Here is an 18,503-nt window from a genome sequence, read left to right as displayed (position 1 = left end):
ATTTATGATTTAAGTAAATATTTAATATATAACTAATGTTTAATTGCATATTTATCTATGCAGCTATTAAGTGAGATACATTACTGTACATGCTAATGTGAACGGATTCCTAGATATTGCAAGTGAAAAAAGGAGACTGAAAGAAATGTGAAATATATGGAAGTTTAGTATAAAATCAAAAGGAAAATAAATGCAAACTATACAGAAGAATCGGCATTAAATATTTGTTTTGTAAAGAGTCACAAGACACTTAACAGTGCCTTCAAAGAATGACAGTGTTCAAGTGATGGCTTGGCTTTTATTTTTCATCTTGTACTTTGTAGTACTAATTCTGTTTCCTAAGTCAATGTGTTTCTTACATATATATACATATATATTCAATAAAACTTAATTTGAATTTTCTATATTTTTATCCTCCATGCATAATTTTATTTTAATGATAAAATATCACCCAACTTCAAGAAAACAAGCAAAGATCAGCTATTGACTGAGTGATTATACAAACAAAAAATAATTATGTTTTCAGTGAGCATGGATGGTCACTGAACAATAGGGCAATATTAATAGTTATTTATTGTCTTGTTAGTGTAAAATGTGATGTAAAGGTCAGGACAGTAATTGCTAAAGCCAATTAGTCATTAATGGTGGTAATCATGACCTTAAGAAGGAGAATTGGTGTTTAGAATGATTTTCTGAAGTTGTTAATAACTTTCTTTAAAGACTAGCAGCTATATTGTGCAGATGACAAGCATGCCAAGAGACATTGGCCTCATTCATAATGAAAAATTACGTTTTTAGTGTGTAATTTGCAATAGCATTCATCAAAATTATACATTCTTTCTAAAAGGAAAGAAGATGATTAGTAGCAGTGCAGTGCCAAGGTTAGCATTAATGGTGCTGAAACATCTAAATTTCCTGGCTTTTAAAGCTTTTAAAAATCCTTGAAGAGATTTATATGTGCTACTCAATATGAAATCATTAAAAAAAAATGCCATTTTCTGTTGCATGCCAAGATATGTTTTCTAGATGTAGAGGGAAGCTGTCAACTTCTATTTTTACAATCTCTTGTTTTCTTTTTAAGTAAAGGAAAGAGGAGTTGTTTCTTTGTGGCAGTCTAGTGTTCCACAAAGGTGCTCTGTTTCCTTTTTCTTTTTGAATATATTTAGTGTCTTTAAGTATTTGTACAAAGGAGTAGCCATTCAACAAAGCAGTTTATAATACAGTGAATCTTGATCAATGTTGGCCTCATTCAACATTCTGATCCAACAGTAGCTTTCTTTGAATTTGTGTTTTCTTAATATCTGTTTAATTGCAACAAGATCCCTCTAATAGCATATTCTAGAATTTAGAGGTCACAACATATGTTGTAGCGTTCACCTCTCGGCTCTGCAGTCTTCCTCATAACATGTTCTTGAGACACTGGAATATGAACTGAAGCCAAACAGTAGATAATCTTCCTGAATGCAGGGATGCCAGACTTCCTATTGTTTCTATTATATTCTAAGTTTCATCATATCTTTTCAAAAGTTAGACAATTAACTTCACTTTTTGAATAAATCAAAGGTCAAATTTTTCTATCATAAAAATATACGATGATGTTTGTAATATGGATTGTGTATGTGTGTGTGTGAGAGAGAGAGTGTGTAAATTAAGACTTTTCTTTGTTATGATCTTTGGGCTTTGACTTATATTTTCGGGCACTGTAACTTAGATTTTTTTGCTCAAGGCTGTGTGATGTTCAACCACTTGAACTCTACAGCCCCACTTCTTGCTTTTTGTTGTTTAACTGGAGATGTCTTTTGGATTTACCGTTGGGCCCAGCTTCAAACCACAACCCTCACATCTTAGCCTCCTGAGTAGCTTGAATTAAAGGGATGAGCCACTGGCATCTGGCTTTTTTTTTGGCCAGTCCTGGGGCTTGGACTCAGGGCCAGAGCACTGTCCCTGGCTTCTTTTTGCTCAAGGCTAGCACTCTGCCACTTGAGCCACAGCGCCACTTCTGGCCGTTTTCTGTATATGTGGTCCTGGGGAATCGAACCCAGGGCCTCATGTATATGAGGCAGGCACTCTTGTCACTAGGCCATATCCCCAGCCCGTGGCATCTGGCTTTTAAATTAACATTTAAGTAAAGCAGCATGTCTAATTGTGTTTGGCCAGATCATAAGAATCAGCCTTCAGTTTTAATCATTTGTTCCTTCTGTGGTTAAAATTCATGCACAAAAGTATTATCAATCAGCTGTGTTCTTTTTTTTTTTTTTAAGCCCACTCGGTTATGGAAAAGACTGAAATAGGCTTCATAAAGTTGTAGCAGGATGAGGCATGTCTAATAGTAATGTAGAGTCAGAGGAGTTGGAGAGATCTCTAACCCAAGAGATGATCAATATGTCTATTTTCTGGCTGAGAAATGGAAAGAAAAAATGGGTAGAGGAAAGAAGAAGTACTTTTTCTGCTTTAATGTGTTGTTCTCTTCATGATGAGATTAATGGGATGTGGGGAGTCAGAGGATGTATTTGGTAGGTGGTGAACTGAATGATTCAAATCCAATCCTGTTACTTCATTCTTCACAGAAGACCCGAAAGTCTCTTTCTGAAGGTAAAATGTATAAAAATCTTTTAAGAATTTTGCACTTGGTATTCTAAATAAAAATAATGGTGACTGCAAATAGATAACTCAAACACTGATCTTACTGATACAAATTCTGAATTGAGTCTGTCTTCTACAATGTGTTCCTTCTCCCCATTACCTGCTTTTCCTGGATTGACTGAATGATGTCATTCCTTCATGTATTCACTAAATGTTTATTGAGTTCTTCCTCTCTTGGGTCCAGTGTTACTTCAGTAAAAGTAATCTTATGAAAATACCCCAAACCCTCTCTGTCCCCTCTACCTGAAGAAACGACCATGTGTTGACACTGTACAAGATGAACGTTGGTGATTCTGACCTTTTAATTTAAAAAGTGAGATTAGTACAATGTACTTGTCTTTGTCTGACAAATATATTGTGCAGGTTACTACTTTTCTTCCTCCTCTCTTCCCCTTCCTCTTCCTCCTCCTCCCCTCTCTCCTCCCCGTCCTCCTCCCCCCTCCCCTCGACCCCCTCCTCCTTTCTTCTTTTTGTTATTAGCCTAGCTTCCTTGTGAAGGGTAAAAGTTTATATAGCAAGTTGACTGTGTTAGGGTAAATGGTTGAACTTTTCATTTTTCCTCTAGTTATTGTGGAAACATAAAGGAGGTGAGATTTTTATAAGCTATTTGAATTGTAAGGAAGAATGTCTGGTGAGCTGTGAATGTATTTGTCTGACATGATGAAAAATGTATAACCTAATGTTAGATTTTGTTTTTTGATGGGAGGTTTTTTTTGGTTTAAAGAATGTTAACATGAATATGTAAGAAATGTTCTATATTCATACATCAGAGTGTTTGTACTCTTTTTTAAACAAGTGATTATTGCCTTTCATTTATGATTAAAACATAGATTATTGGGGATTTATACCTTGGCTAGATTTTATTCATCCTGGGAAGCCTTTGCATCTGCTAAAATATTAAAGTTCAGTCTGAATATTTTCACAAACACGGATGACTTTGTTTTGAAGGTTATGCTCTTTTTTTTTGTGAGTTTCTTTTTTACTTGTTACTTTTGAACCTTCTTTGTTATGAAACAGTATACGGCTAAATTATCTCTTTATATACCTATGAATTAAATATTTTGGTAGAAACCTGCCTTATTCATTTCCTTTTCAAATAAGAAACTTCACTATCCAACTTGTTGCCAAGACTGTAGATTTAAGACTATAGCAAAGCCTAATTTGGGGTGTATACACGCTTGTGTGTTCCAGAATTGTTAATAACAGTAAAATGCACTATGATTCTGAGTGTTATTATGGTGAAATAATTTGTCAAGCTATACTTTAAATATGGAATTAATATCCCTTACAAAAATTATTTCTTTGTACTGTTTATAATTGTAAATACAGTGAAAAGCAAAGATCAACCTGCTATATACAGTTAACTTGTAACTGATATTTTACCAACTGGAAGCTTTGACTAATTTATAGTATCCCCCCCCCCCCCCCACTTTATATATAACCTCAGCCTGGTGAACACATACAGAACAAATACTTTATGTATAATTCTCTTTATTGTTCTAATGGCTAGGTCAGAGTAGGTGATATATATATGAAATTGTCATTGGAAGCTACCTGATATTCTTTTAAGTAAAATGATAGCAATAACTTAACTTTATACAAAACATTATCTCTAAGTTGAGAAAGAAAATGTATATACATTTAATAGTGGTTAACCTTTTTTAAGCATTCATATAGCATGTCCTCTTACGTGTGTATTTTCTTGGAGTGATCAGGAACATATTTTTAAATCTATATGTCTCATTTTCACATTTTTTTTCAGATGAAAATAACTTCCTTAATTCACCCAGGCAACCCAATCAGTCTCATTTCAGTGATTTTATAGTTATATAACCTTAAATTTCTTTTTGAGATAAGTAAAAGTTTACTATTGATTTTGTATTAGGATAACTATATTTAAATTGCCTTCACTTCATATTATGGCCAATCAGTTACAGAAGAATGTAAGAGTGGGCACAGGGTTCAAAAAGAAACATGAGAATAAATCCAGGAAAGGAAAGTGATATGTGGAAAAACAAGTGGGGAAGATAGCACAGGGCTTTGAGAGGAACAGCTCTGCAGGCAGAGATTAGGAAAGGAAAGCAGAGAATGTAAAGTTACATAGTTAAGGAAGCACCAAAGACACTATAGAAATCCTTTTCTATATAGAAATTCCTTTTCTCTTGGCTTTCTCTTGGCTTTCCCAGTTTTAGCATCTTTCTTTAGATAGTATCTTTCACTGTTCTTTGTTGTGGAATTAAGTTCATTCATTCGAAGTTGTATATACACTATTGTTTTTTCTATGTCTTAAATAACACACAATGCATCCATACAATTAAGTTTTGGTAAGTGATCTGAAAAGTGGATTTTATTTTGCCTTCAATCACAGTCTTGTGAACTTCACTTTTTCAGTCTTTGAAATGAAAAAGTTTAAACTCACCATATCTGTTAAGTTAAAGGTTTTTCTTAGAACTGAAATAAAATATGATGGAATGGAAGAGAGATCCTTTGTTTTCAGAATTAAGACATTTTCCTTTGATAGTAACAAAGAATTATATGTTTATGAGATAGTTATGGGCTCACATGTACCATTGGGCAACTTTAAGAAATTGTTTATTGTCAAAGTGATATACCGAGGGGTTACAGTTTCATACATAAGGCAGTATCGAACTTGTTATCAAACTTGTTACCTCCTCCCTCATTCTTCTCCCACCTTCCCCAAGTTTCTGCCCCCTCCCCCAAGTTGTACTGTTGGTTTGCAGCATATTGTCTTGTAAGTATTTTTGTTGCGTTGGTTTCCCCTTTACCCTTTGTCTGTTTCTTTGTCTCTCTTTGATGTTCCCCTCCCCTTCCCTAGTTCTAATAAGCAAACATACAGTACCCAGGGTACCGAAATCAGTTACAGTGACATCAGTGGTAAAACCATGGGGAAGAAAAACACAAGGAAAAAGCATAATTTCACATGTTATATTGAAAATAACAACAGTGATGAACCCACTTATTTTTATAACTTGGAGTTCGTTTAGCTTAGCATCATCTTATGTGTCCATTTGTACTGAGCTATTGTGGTCTTCTGCTAGGATTATCCTAGTCATGTATTAATTATTGTCAGTGAGGGAAACCATAGAGTCCATTGTTTGGGGGTCTGGCTCACTTCACTTAGTACAACTTCTTTCAAGTCTTTCCAGTTCCTTATGAATGGGGCAATGCCATTCTTCTGATAGAAGCATAGTATTCCACTGTGTATATATACATTTTCTTGATCCATTCATCTACTGAGGGTCATCTCGGTTAGTTCATTGGGCAACTTTTAACTCTTCTGTTCCTTTTCATAAAATGGAAAGTGCACCTGCCTATTTGTTTCACTGAGCTAATGTATGGTTGTATGCATCTGCTAAGAAATCTGCAAATGTTGTTATGTATGCTTGTGGTTGTTAGTAGACTATTTTTTTAGATTGTCCCTTGTAGGAATTAAGCAATTCTTTTTTTTTTTTTGCCAGTCCTGGGGCTTGGACTCAGGGCCTGAGCACTGTCCCTGGCTTGTTTTTACTCAAGGCTAGCACTCTGCCACTTGAGCCACAGCGCCACTTCTGGCTTTTTCTATATATGTGGTGCTGAGAAATGGAACCCAGGGTTTCATGTATACGATGCAAGCATTCTTGCCACTAGGCCATATTCCCAGCCCCCTGGAGCAATTCTTTTAGAATACAGATATATTAAATGTCAGTGTACTAAAATCAAGATGGTAAGACAAAGGGTAAAAGGGGAACCAATGCAATAGCAGTATTTACAAGACAATATGTTGTAAACTAACTGTACAACTCAAAAAGGGGCAGATTGGGGAGGAGAGAAGGTGGGAGAAAAATGAGGGAGGAGGTAACAAGTTTGACAAGAAATGTACTACCTTTCAACTTTTAACTCCTCTGTACATCACCTTGGCAAGAAAAATAAAAAAATAAAATAAATACACACATACATACAAAAGAAACTTAGAAAACTGAAGGAAAGTATTTAAGTTATACCCTTTTATAGTTTTTTTTCTTTTTCTTTTTTTTAACAGAAACAGATATCAATGTCATTGGTTGGGACCAGTGTCTAACTTTCGCAATACTTTGTACGGAACTTATAAACTTTTGTCAGCCATTTTTACTTTTCCGTTTAGGGACTAACAAGCAGGATCACATAAGCCATCTAATTACCAATTTTTATCCAAATGCTAATGGAATTTAAAATTTTTATTAACAAGTTACAAATTTCAATGTCCTTGTTGACAAAAAGTTTTTAAAAATAAAATTGTAGTAAATGCTTAATAGGATCTTTAAATCATTAAGCTACATTATGTGCATTAAAAACTATTAGGTTTCTGTTTTCTTACTTGAACAACTGTGTTGTTGAATTACCTTGATTTACATTATTCTTTTAGAAATATACAGAAACATGTATTTTAGCTGCCTATAATCCTAGCTACTCAGGAGGCTGAGATTGAGGATCATGGTTCAAAGCCAGAAAAGTCCTGGGCAGAAAAGTCTTGTATGACTCCTACCTCCAATAAACTATTCAAAAAAGCTGGAAATGGCACTGTGGCCCAAGTTGTAGAGCCCAAAGTGGCCCAGGGACAACATCCAGGCCCTGAGTTCAAGCTCCAGGACCAGCAAAAACAAACAAAAAAAGTAATATTTTAGAAATGAACGAGGTCTGTCTGTCAAATAGCATTTCCTAAAAATTAATAATTTTTGAAGTTAGAAGATAGACAAAGGTTTATTTTATAATTTTGTTGTCTCAATATTTCAGCCTCTGCAAAGTGAAAGGTTAAGTATCTTTATATTATGGTTTTGATTCACTTATGAAATAACTGTGTAGTGCCAATATAAATTTGTATTTATAAGTGAATTAAATGATTTTCTCATGATATGTAAAAGCAGTATTGCAGCTCTCATGCAATTAAGACTTAAGATGTATCAGACTAATATTTGTCATAATTAAGTATTTAGTCATGTTTTTAGTTCCTCGCCACATCGGTTATGTAATTATATTATAATGAGAGTAATAACTCATTTGATTTCTGTAAATAATTACTTACGTATAGTGATAACTCTTGAAGTGTGTTTGGTTGCCATGTGCTCCTCTTGCTCATGAGCTCAGTTGGCTTGTCTTGATCACATACGTAGTATAGTATTGGGATCATAATGTGATTAGTAGGTATTGTCTAACCATGTTTTTTTTTTAAACCTGTTTTCTTTAAAATTTTTGGTTTTAGATATCTTTTAAAATTTACTAGTTATGAGGGTTTTATTAAATGAAGAGCACAGTATGAAAGTCTTACTAAATGATTCATAAAGTGAGTACATACCAAATCCTTTTATCCACATTTAGCTGTTTATTTTTATTTGTGGTGATACATCAGTTTGTTCTATGTTTTTACATTATGGTTTCCAATGTGAAGTCTTCTAGTATACTAATAGTACATGTATATAGTGCTTCCTGTGACAGATGCAGAAAAACCAAAGGAGGTGAAGAAGAAAAAGAATTTCAGTGTAGGTTTTCAGGAGTTGAATAAAGAAGTAGAAAACTTGTAGTGTGGTCCATCCTCAGACGTTTTTGTAAACATATTTTATATTTATTGAGTATGAAATAAAATTTTCACTTGGATTTGTTTTATCACAGTCCTTGAACATTTTCAGGGTTGTTGGAAATGGTGCTTACTCACATTACCATGTGGTCAGGCCTGTGTGTTATCATACTTTTTTCTGGAAGCCTGGCCTTGTGATGGTCATAGATTTCTGGTCAGCCCCACTGGGTCCAGAATGTTCCTTCAGCAAGTCCTTTGTGTACCTACTGGATTTTGAAGTATGTTTCTCTCCTTATCACCATTCCGTTAAAGTATTTAATGCAAGAGTTTATCAAGTCATGGCCCTGCAATATGCTGGGACTCAAGGAGACCCATGTTAAGCGCATAACTCTCTCATATTCCTAAAATAGATTCCTGCAATATCAAGTCAGAGTCATGTTACCTAGCTGTCAATCCTTCATAGTCCCTTTGTCTCATCAAACTTGGTTTCAGATCTAGTCAGTGGGTCTTGGGAAACTGAACTGATGCTATCTCCAGAATAAAATACTCTCAGAATGGCACTGGTAGTTTTGGAAGCCATGCCTGTTTGCCTGTTTATATTAGGATGCAATGTGGTCTCTGCTCTTGGAGGTGGAGACCATATCTCAACTTCATATAGCACCAGGACTTAATATGAAATGTACGAAAATATTTGTTGAATTAAAAGGATTCATGAGACTGACCAGCCCTGAGCAAGAATAAGCCTTTCATTAGACATACTCTGAATGTGCCTTTCTTATCTGTAGAGGCAATTTTGATTCAATTGATTATCATAGTTATTTACATTTGAGATAAAATGTCTCATGTTCCATAAGCCATAATTTTTAATGTTCACTATTGCTGTCTTTGGATACCACCCGTCATGAAGGAGCAGATTGTAGTGTGGCTCCTTTCTAGAATTCTTTGGCACTTATAGTCTGGTGAGTCTTGCTGAACTGGAATTCATGGTTTTCTTTTCATGGATAAACAAAATTTATTTTCTTGGCAGTAAACAGATTGTTTTATGTTGATTTTTATTTTGCAGTAAGAGATGAGGGCACCTCACAGACTCACTGGTTACTCAAACTGTATGGTATAAAAATTAAAATTGGCATGCTTTCTGAAAAATACCCTATTTTGAAATTTCCTCATTGGGCCTCTGATTCCTGTTCTTCCTTAGGAGTGAAAGGAAAGGTTTGAGTGGGTTCTAGTGTCCTGAATGGGATTAGATAGATACCTGGTTAATTCTCCCATATTTTCCAATTCTTTCTAAACATATCAGTGAAGAATCAAAGTCTTACTGTTGCTTTCTTTGAAAATACTATCCTTACCTTTTTGAAATACGTAATTTGTTGGGACCCTTGGAGACCAATATAGCCAATAGTTAAGTTTTTCTTGTCATTATTATTATTATTTTTTTTTTGGCTGGGCACTGGTGGTTCATGTCTGAGGCTGAGATATGAGGATCATGGTTCATAGTTATCCTGAGCAAGAAAGTATGTGAGACTCTCATCTTTAACCAACAAAAGACAGGTGAAGCTATGTCCCAAGTGGAAGAGTGCTGGTCTTAAGCAAAACCACTCAAGGAGAGTGCCCAAGTTCTGATATCAAGCCCCAGTACCAGCATAACAACTAAAAATTTCAATATTGAGCCAGCCAGCCATTGGTATGCCATAAAATAGTTCTTCCTTCACTCATTAATGTTCTTGGAGCTTCTGCTTCTTGAGGCCCTGTTATCAAACATTGTGAATGGTAGTGTGTGGAAATCTTAGAAGCAAGGTAAGGAGTGGAGGTAGTGACATGAAATGAAAGAGAAGATGGATTACCTCTATTTTCAGATTATATGCTTGTACATTTAAAGGATTCTATAGACTCCATTGTAAAACTCTTACAAACACTTTCAGAAAAGTAGCATCCAAATGAGTAGTTTTTCTATGTATTAATAATGGGAAGACTAAAAAAAGAAATCATTAAAACAATTCTATTTTAATAATCTCAAAAATAGCCTGCACCAAACTTAACTAAAGAGGGAAAAGACTGTATGATAGAAACTATAGAACACCAGAGAAAGAAAGAACATACTAGAAGATGGTCCTCCCATGTTCAGAGATAAGCAGAATTAATGGTTGTGAATTAATTCGTGAGAATGGTTAGTTACTACCAAAAGCAATCTGTCATTTCAGTGCAGTCCTTGCCAAATTTCAATGACATTCTTTGCAGAAATAGAAAAATGAACCTTAAAATGCATATGAAAACATAAGAGATGTTTAATTGCCAAAACAGTTCTGTGTAAAGCTGGAGGTATCACAGTAATGGACAAAAATACTTGGTACTCTTTCATACACACACACACACACACACACACACACACAGAATAGAATGCTCAGAAGCAAGCTTACACACCTACAGCCATCTGATTTTCTACAAAGGAGCCAAAACGTTTCATTAGAGAAAAGATATAATCTCTTCAATAAATGATGTTGAGAAAACTAGCTGTGCATATCTAGAAGACTAAAACTGCACCTCTATATCTCACTGTGTACAAAAAGCAGTTCAAAGTAGATTAAAGACTTTACTGTAAGATCTGAAACTTAGAATGTATTTCAAGGAAACAAGAAAATCACTTGAGGTTATAGTGTAGGCAACATTTTTTTCAGTAGGAATGTCAGTAACACAGGAGATAAGAGCAATAACTGACAAATTGATTAGATCAATTTAAAAGCATCTGCACAACAAAAGGAATGATTTCTTTGACTAAAAATATAGTCTACAGAATGGGAGAAAACTCCTTGTGGCTTCATCAAAGTATTACTTACTCAAAACATGTAAGAACCTCAATATATTAAACACCAGTGGAACAAATAGTCTAATTAATAGATGGGCAAATGAGTTGAACAGACAGTTCTCAAAAGACGTAGCACAAATGGCAAATAAATAAATGAACTGTTCAACATCCTTAGTCATAAAGGAGCTGCCAATCAACACACTGAGTTCTGCTTCATGTTAGAATGTCCATTATCAATCAAGCAAGCAACAACAAATGCTGGAAAAAGATGTGGGCAAAAGGAACCTTTATACACTGTTGATAGGCATAGAAGTAGTATGATAAGTTTGTGAAGCCATTATGGAAATAGTACAGAGGGTCCTTCAAAAAGTAAAAGTTAGAACTGTATATATTCCTGCTATACCACTTCTCATCTGAAGTGGTCATCTCACCTGAAGATTTAACTCAGCATTCAAAAAGATACATGAACACTCATGTCAATTGTAGCGCCATTTACAATAGCCAAGGAATCATCCAATGCCTATTGTTGGATGGATAAAGGGAATGTGCTATATGTACTCAATGGACTATTAATAGTGAAATTACATCATTTGTAGGAAAGTGGCTAGAGCTCACATGGTATTAGGTCAAATGTCATAATGAGAAAGACAAGCATAACAAGTTCTTGATGTGCAATCTATATCTTAAAAAAAAGTGACATGAAGGTAAAAGGGACACTATTTGGGAAGGAGGAACTACCTGGAGCCCAGAGGGTGAAACAAGAGGATGATGGAGGTAAATATTATTAAAATACACTATTTGTATAAATGAAATACCACAATGAATCCCTTTTGTACAATTAATATACACTACATTTTTAGAAAAATAAGTGAAATAAAGAGTTGCCAATTTTGCTCTTGCAGGTCAAAGAATGAATTTTGATTCTCTTCCAAGGATATTGGTACATTCGAAGATTTTGGTTCATTAGCTAATTTGAGGGAAATGATTATTGAGTAGTTGAATTCCCCCCCCCCCCCCTTTTTTTGACTTGGTGAGTGGAGAATAGATGGGTGAGATCCAGGGTGGCGGGGGGTGACCCAGTGGGTAGCTATCATATCTGAAGAGGGATACTGTGTCTTTGACCATGGTAAGAACAGAAGAGATGGTAAAGAGAACCCCAGTGTATATATATATAATCAAGGTCAGTTTCAGTAGTGGAGAGTCAAGTTAACCATATTTGTTAGATTTACTTATGTGGTAATTTCTAGATTGCATTGTAATAATAAAATGAAATTACTATTTTAGACTAAATAATAGTAATTTAGAACACAGTCCAAAATCACATTTATGAAATTTAACTCTGAAACCCAAACTATTGAACTTGTACTGCGTTGTCTTCATAAAACATTTTTGTCTTTTGAGACCACTTCGACCGCAGTGTCTATAGTTGTATTCCTACTTGAGACCTCTTATTTCTATAGTCTTGTGGAGGGTTTTTTTTTTCTTGTCCCTACATTGATCTCACAAGAAACCACATCTCCTAAAAGATATCTGATTGAATAAAACTCTTCAGAGCTTGTGCGAAACAATATCTTCCTTTCCTACCCCTTTGCAACCTTGTGCTTTTGGCCTTAGCTTTAGCATCTGGAGAAGACTTCTTTATGATTCTCAACCTGAAGTTCTACTGGGATCTCCTTGAGTGTTCATATTTACTCAGGCTTTTCATAATCTTCTTGGCTCTGAAGATGCAAAATTCTTGTAACCAGAATTTTCTTCATTCTTTTCAATAATTCTGTTCAAGCAAATATGAAATGCCAGTTTAAAGAGCTGATTCTTCTTTACATGCTTTGTCTTTTCCTTTCCTATTGGTATTCTTAGCTCTAATATTTAGATATGTGATGTCCTTGGAGTTAATCTTTGTGTATGGTGTGAAGTAATGATAAAGATTCATTTATGATAAAGAGCCATCCCCAATCACCTCAAAAGAGAGACACAATGTAGGTTTGGCATAATCTGATTCAGAGATAGGGAACAGACTGGGCTAATGGTAGTAAATTATAAAACCAAGTAGTGGTAACTGGCATCACAGAAGACACTTTTAACTAGAATGCCATAAAAGTAAAAAGATAAGGGAAATTTTTGTCTAAAGTCAGTATTCTAAAAAAGAGACATGTAACTCTTATGTAAGACTTGAAGCTTTGTTAAATCATACATGGCTATGTAAGAGTTTCTTCCTCTCCCCCCCTTTTTTAAATCAAAGCTTTGACCAAAAACATCAAAATCTGATTTGCAATCTTTCTTTCTTCTCTAATTTTGATACACTTTTCCAAATCTTACATTTCTTTCTACATACTAATTCTCCGTCTTGTTTTCTCATAGCCAGTGTAATTCTTCAAGCCAAGGAATTTCAGACTTGAGCCTTGTTATTTCTCTGTGGTGTATAGTTTTTCAACTAATGGATCTGGGGTAATTGGAACTAAATATACAAAAACTGAATATCATTACTTCACGTGATACACAAAGATTAACTTCAAGTATATCACATATCCAGATATTAGAGCTAAGGACACCATTAAGGAAAGGAAAACACAAAGCATATTTGAGAAAAGATTTATATCCAAAACATATACAATAGCTTTTACAACTTAAAGCCTAAGTTTTTTTAAAAAAAGGATTAAAAAGTTAAACATACTGGAGAGGAGAGATAGATTAAGAAAGCATAACATAGACTAGGTGAATTTGATTAAAGCTCATGTAGTAAATATAACAATGAAGACCCTTTGCACAGGTAATTTATTCATGAATTTAACATCATATATGATTACACATGTATGTTTAATTTTTAAAATTACACATCATACAATTTTATACCTAAACATCATATCGTATATAAGTCATCAATTCTAGGTGTTTTCTTAAAGAACACAGTTCCTTACAAAGATTTGTATATGAACAGCAGCATTTGTTAAGACCTAGGCTAGAAATAATGCAAACATTTTCTCTTGGTGAGTAAACAAAATATAGTATGTCCATACAATAGAATTCTACTTAGCAGTACACACATATATACACTAGCAACGGTGAGCAGCAAACACTAGTGAAAAGAAAAACACAAGACTACTTGTTACAGAATGTTATTCATATAAAATCTCAAGAAAAGACAAAAATACGTGGAGAGACAATAGATCAGTAGTTTCCTGGGTGTAGGGTGGAAGGCGACTGACTACTTATGTGCATAAAGGATAGAAAGAATATTAAGGGTAGCACAATAAAAGCATTTGAAAGCTGGAATGTGGTGATAAGTGTACAACTGTACAAACTTGATAAAACACAGTGACCTGTAGATGAATTACGCCTCAAGTATTAAAGTAGGCACATTTTACCTTAATAGAATGGCTTTAAAATTTCTTATATTGCTTGGGTTATGACAGCCATTCCATTTTTGTATCATCTCATCCCAGAAGATGATACATTGCTTCATCTCTTGAGAGTGTTTCTCAAGCTTCAAAGTGCATAACCATCACCTGGAATTTTTGTTAAAAATTAAAATAAAAAAACGCAAAATAAAATTAGTTATCGTGGCAGAGCCTGAGGTGGGCACGTTTTCTTTTCCGGCAGAGTGCAAAGCAGGTACTCTACCTCTTGAGCCACATCTGCAGCCCCAGGACTTTGCATTTATGAGCTCTCAGGGGATGACAAGGATACTGGTATGTGAACTACACTTGCATAGAGCCATTAGAATTTTTCTTAACTCAGATGGAGCATTACATTCTCTTGGGGAGCCTTTAAAAATAAAGTGGATATAGATCTCTACCCAGGAATTAGGTCAGAATGTCAAGGTGAATGTCATGTGCAACATCATTGTAAAGCTTAACAAAATGGGATTCCTGTACCAGAGTGAATCACTAATAAAGTATATATATACATACATATATATATATTCCATATCCCTCCCATTTCCCAGGTTAGTTTAAAAACCTAGCACTCCAAAATTATTATCAGGGTCTCTTAGAGTAAGAGAATTAATTAGCATACTTAATTCTTTTGGTTTTCAGCTATTATATCTGCCAACTCTTAACTCCTGGCCATGAATCATGATACAGAAGAAAGACAATTGGGAGTGAAGATAATAGCTAGAATCTAATGGAGCAATTGTAATGTAACATGTACTGTTCAAAACTTTTTATACAGGGGCTGGGAAAATGGCCTAGTGACAAGAGCGTATATGAAGCTCTGGGTTCGATTCCTCAGCACCACATATATGCAGAAAGGCCAGAAATGGCGCTGTGGCTCATGTGGTAGAGTGCTAGCCTTGAGCAAAAAGAAACCAGGGACAGTGCTCAGGCCCTGAGTCCACGCCCCAAGACTGGCAAAACAAACCAAAACATTTTATACAAACCCATCACCATATTTTGTCCTCATATTTTACTCCATGACGTATAGTCTCTTGTTTTCTTTGTAAAAGGAGCAAAATCTAAAAAGGCGACTTTAAAGCTAAAGCAGTGACACTCTAGTATTTCATAGAACTTTAGGTCTACACATGGACTTATGCCTGACCTAACTGAATCTTCTATTCATCAAAGTAGAGCTGGGTGCCAGCCATTTATTAGTCTTTTAAAACATTCCTGAGCCGCCTTTGCGTGTTTCTGTCTGCTAAGGCTTCCCTTTCATCTTGCTTTTCCTGTTCTGTTGGTGTTGGAAACACCTCTGAGTTGTCTTTCTTTGACTGTTTGAGCTAGAAGAGAATGACCCACTTACAGACACACACACACACACACACACACACACACACACACACAAAAACACATATTTGGTGCTGGTCGTGGCCTTGAACTGAGGGCCTGCGCATTATTCCTGAGCTGCTTTTTGCTCAAGGCTAGTGCTCTACCTCTTGAGACACAGCTTTACTGGCTGGCAGGATCTCAGCCTCCTGAACAGCTAGAATTTCAGGTGTAAGCTACTGGTGCCTGGCCACCTACAGATTTTAGTATCTCACTTTGTCTCCCTGAAAGTTGTGGCTTTTAGGATCTGATTTTCCTGGGGTCCTTAATCCTTCTTTCAGTCCCCACACCCCAGTATGGCTGTAAGAATGAGTTGATATTAGACTGAAATTGAGCAGGATATTTTACTGACTGACCCACTGAATTTTAAGTTCTGTTACTATTTTTTGTAATGAGAGATGTGTTTCATGGAAACATTCAATGATTTTAGTGCCTATTCTTTGTTAACATAATGACCTTAAAAAGCTGAGTGTCAGGAAAACCTATTTTTAATTTATCATGGCACCTCAATCTTAATATGCTTAAGCATACTTTACTTTTGAGGGGAGGATTAATCTTTTATCAGACTTACCACAGATGCAGTTGGTTTGATTATTTTATGAAAATTTTCTTGGGATTGTTTTAGAATTAATGCTATTTACACACTTCTATTTTCCATATCTGCTTAGCATAAAGAAGATACAAAATAACAGTCACCCATGCTAAAGCTTAAGGGAAAGAAATGTGAGTCATTGCTGTTTGAAAAACAGAAGTGTTTAACTTGTTTAATTTATTTTGACTGAGTAAAATGAATGTTAAGCATAATGTACACATAATAGAAGGCATTTACACATTTTTTTAAGTTGCACCTTTGAGCAATCAACAGTATTTTAACACAATTCCAAAATGATATTGGTATATAGAAATTTTTTTTGGCAGATGAAGAAGACAAAAATGAAATTTCATTCAGCCTTTCATTTATAACAGACCCAGATAGAAATGCCAGATACCATCTGTATAATGTTATCTTTGCTGCCCTGGGGTCTCAAACTTTCATATGCCTGAGAGTCACTTGGGGGATCGTTAAAAATATAGACCTTTGGGCTCTATTCCTTTCAGATCTGAGTTTATAACTCCTCAAGAAAACTGTACACATTATATTAGTCAGTATTTTCTAGGGAAGCAAAACCATTAAGAGATTATCTGATTTCACCAGGAGACTATTATAGGAATTGGACTTCTGATTACAAAAATTGAGAAGTCTCAAGATCCGTAGTTTGCAATTTGGAAACCTAGGGGAGTCAATGGTATAATGCAAATCTAAGTCTGAAGATAACCAGTTTCCCAGCTGGAGGATAATAAGGCAGATTTAGCACGAATTTGCCCTTAGTATGTTTGCTCTCTTCAGCCTGAATGGATAGCTGAAAGCTGTCCACATTTGGAAGAACGTCTGCCTTGCTCATACTACCGATTCAGGTTACCTTTATCCAGAACCATTGTCACAGACACACTCAGAATAATAATTAACCAAATATCTGGGCACTTTGTGAAGCAGAGAAGTTGACATATGAAATTAGCCATGATATATATCAAAATTAAGAGCTATTGATATAAAAATGTTTCATTCTTAAAAGAGGAACATACACCATGGTAACACACCAAAAAAAGCTACTAGGAAAGTGCTATTAAAAATCAACACATTTAAATTAATATACATATACCCTTGGTCTAAAAGGAGGTTAAAGAAAGTAGACATAAAAACTATGATGATATCTCTGGAGAGAAGAAAAAAATCACTTACTTAAATGCTCAGGTTTTTTTTTTCTACTAAGTGCCAGGGATTGTTAGGTGCTTATGGTGTAGTAATGGGCCTGGTTATATGATCATCCTGGTTAGGGTGGTCAGCTGTTCCAAAGTGCTTGAACTGAAGAAAATTCTAGGTAGTGAGACTTTTGGTGAAGCAATCCAAAATGAACTTGAATAATTGTTTTTTTCTACTGGAAGGGAAAGGTAAAACTCTTTTACTATGGGAATACGGACAGATTAATGAGTAATGTAATCAGTAATAGTTGTATTGAACAAAAATCGTAGCAAAGTCAAGATGGAGTGAAGAGGGGAGTTAATGGTGTTATTTCAGCCAGAATAGTCGTTATGAATCATAGGAGGTGACTCTGGAGGAGAGACAGGAATTAAATTACCATGTAGCCACCTGGAGGGATACATTTGGGGCTAAGGAAAGAACAGATGAAAGACTGAGAAAGCATCAAATGTGGTATGTTGAGGAAGACTAAAACCACTGTGGCTGGAATAAGTGAGACAAATGAAGGTGTGGAGGGGAAGTAAAGCAAATTGAGGTTTGATTAGGCTCAAATTATCAAGAGAATTGATGGGTTATGATAAGGAGTTTGAGTTTTGAAAAGGAGAGTAACAGAGATCTTGTGTCTAAATCAAAAGAGGAACTAGAATGGAATCAGTAGTGCCATTCAGGACACTCTTTCCTTCCTTAGGAAGGGAGAGAATGTCAACAGTGGACTAAGGTGATAGTGGTGGCAGGGTGAGAAGAAGCTATAATTAGGACACATTTGTAAGATGGAGCATTTTTACATCTACTGGATAGTATTTGGAATGTAAAATGGTTTCACCTGAAGTGCTGATGAACAGTGTTACTGTTCATTGAAACTGGCAACCCTGAGGAAAGCAGTCTTGTTACAATATAAAGACTTCTCTTTTGGATATGTTGAGATTGAGATGCCTAGAGACATCAAGGGGA

The 18,503-nt window shown here is 35.2% G+C and overlaps 1 protein-coding gene across 1 annotated transcript in view; it reads left to right on the top strand.

Annotated features, from left to right (window-relative positions):
* The window catches only part of Fbxl17 (F-box and leucine rich repeat protein 17), a 408,585-nt gene that overhangs the window by 89,363 nt on the left and 300,719 nt on the right, over window positions 1-18,503 (top strand). The gene's annotated exons all lie outside the window — the stretch shown is intronic.

This window comes from Perognathus longimembris, chromosome 22 (assembly GCF_023159225.1).
Source record: "Perognathus longimembris pacificus isolate PPM17 chromosome 22, ASM2315922v1, whole genome shotgun sequence".
NCBI classification, from domain to species: domain Eukaryota; kingdom Metazoa; phylum Chordata; class Mammalia; order Rodentia; family Heteromyidae; genus Perognathus; species Perognathus longimembris.
The sequence above is the reverse complement of the archived record's forward strand: the minus strand, read 5'-3'. Positions and strand labels throughout refer to the sequence as shown.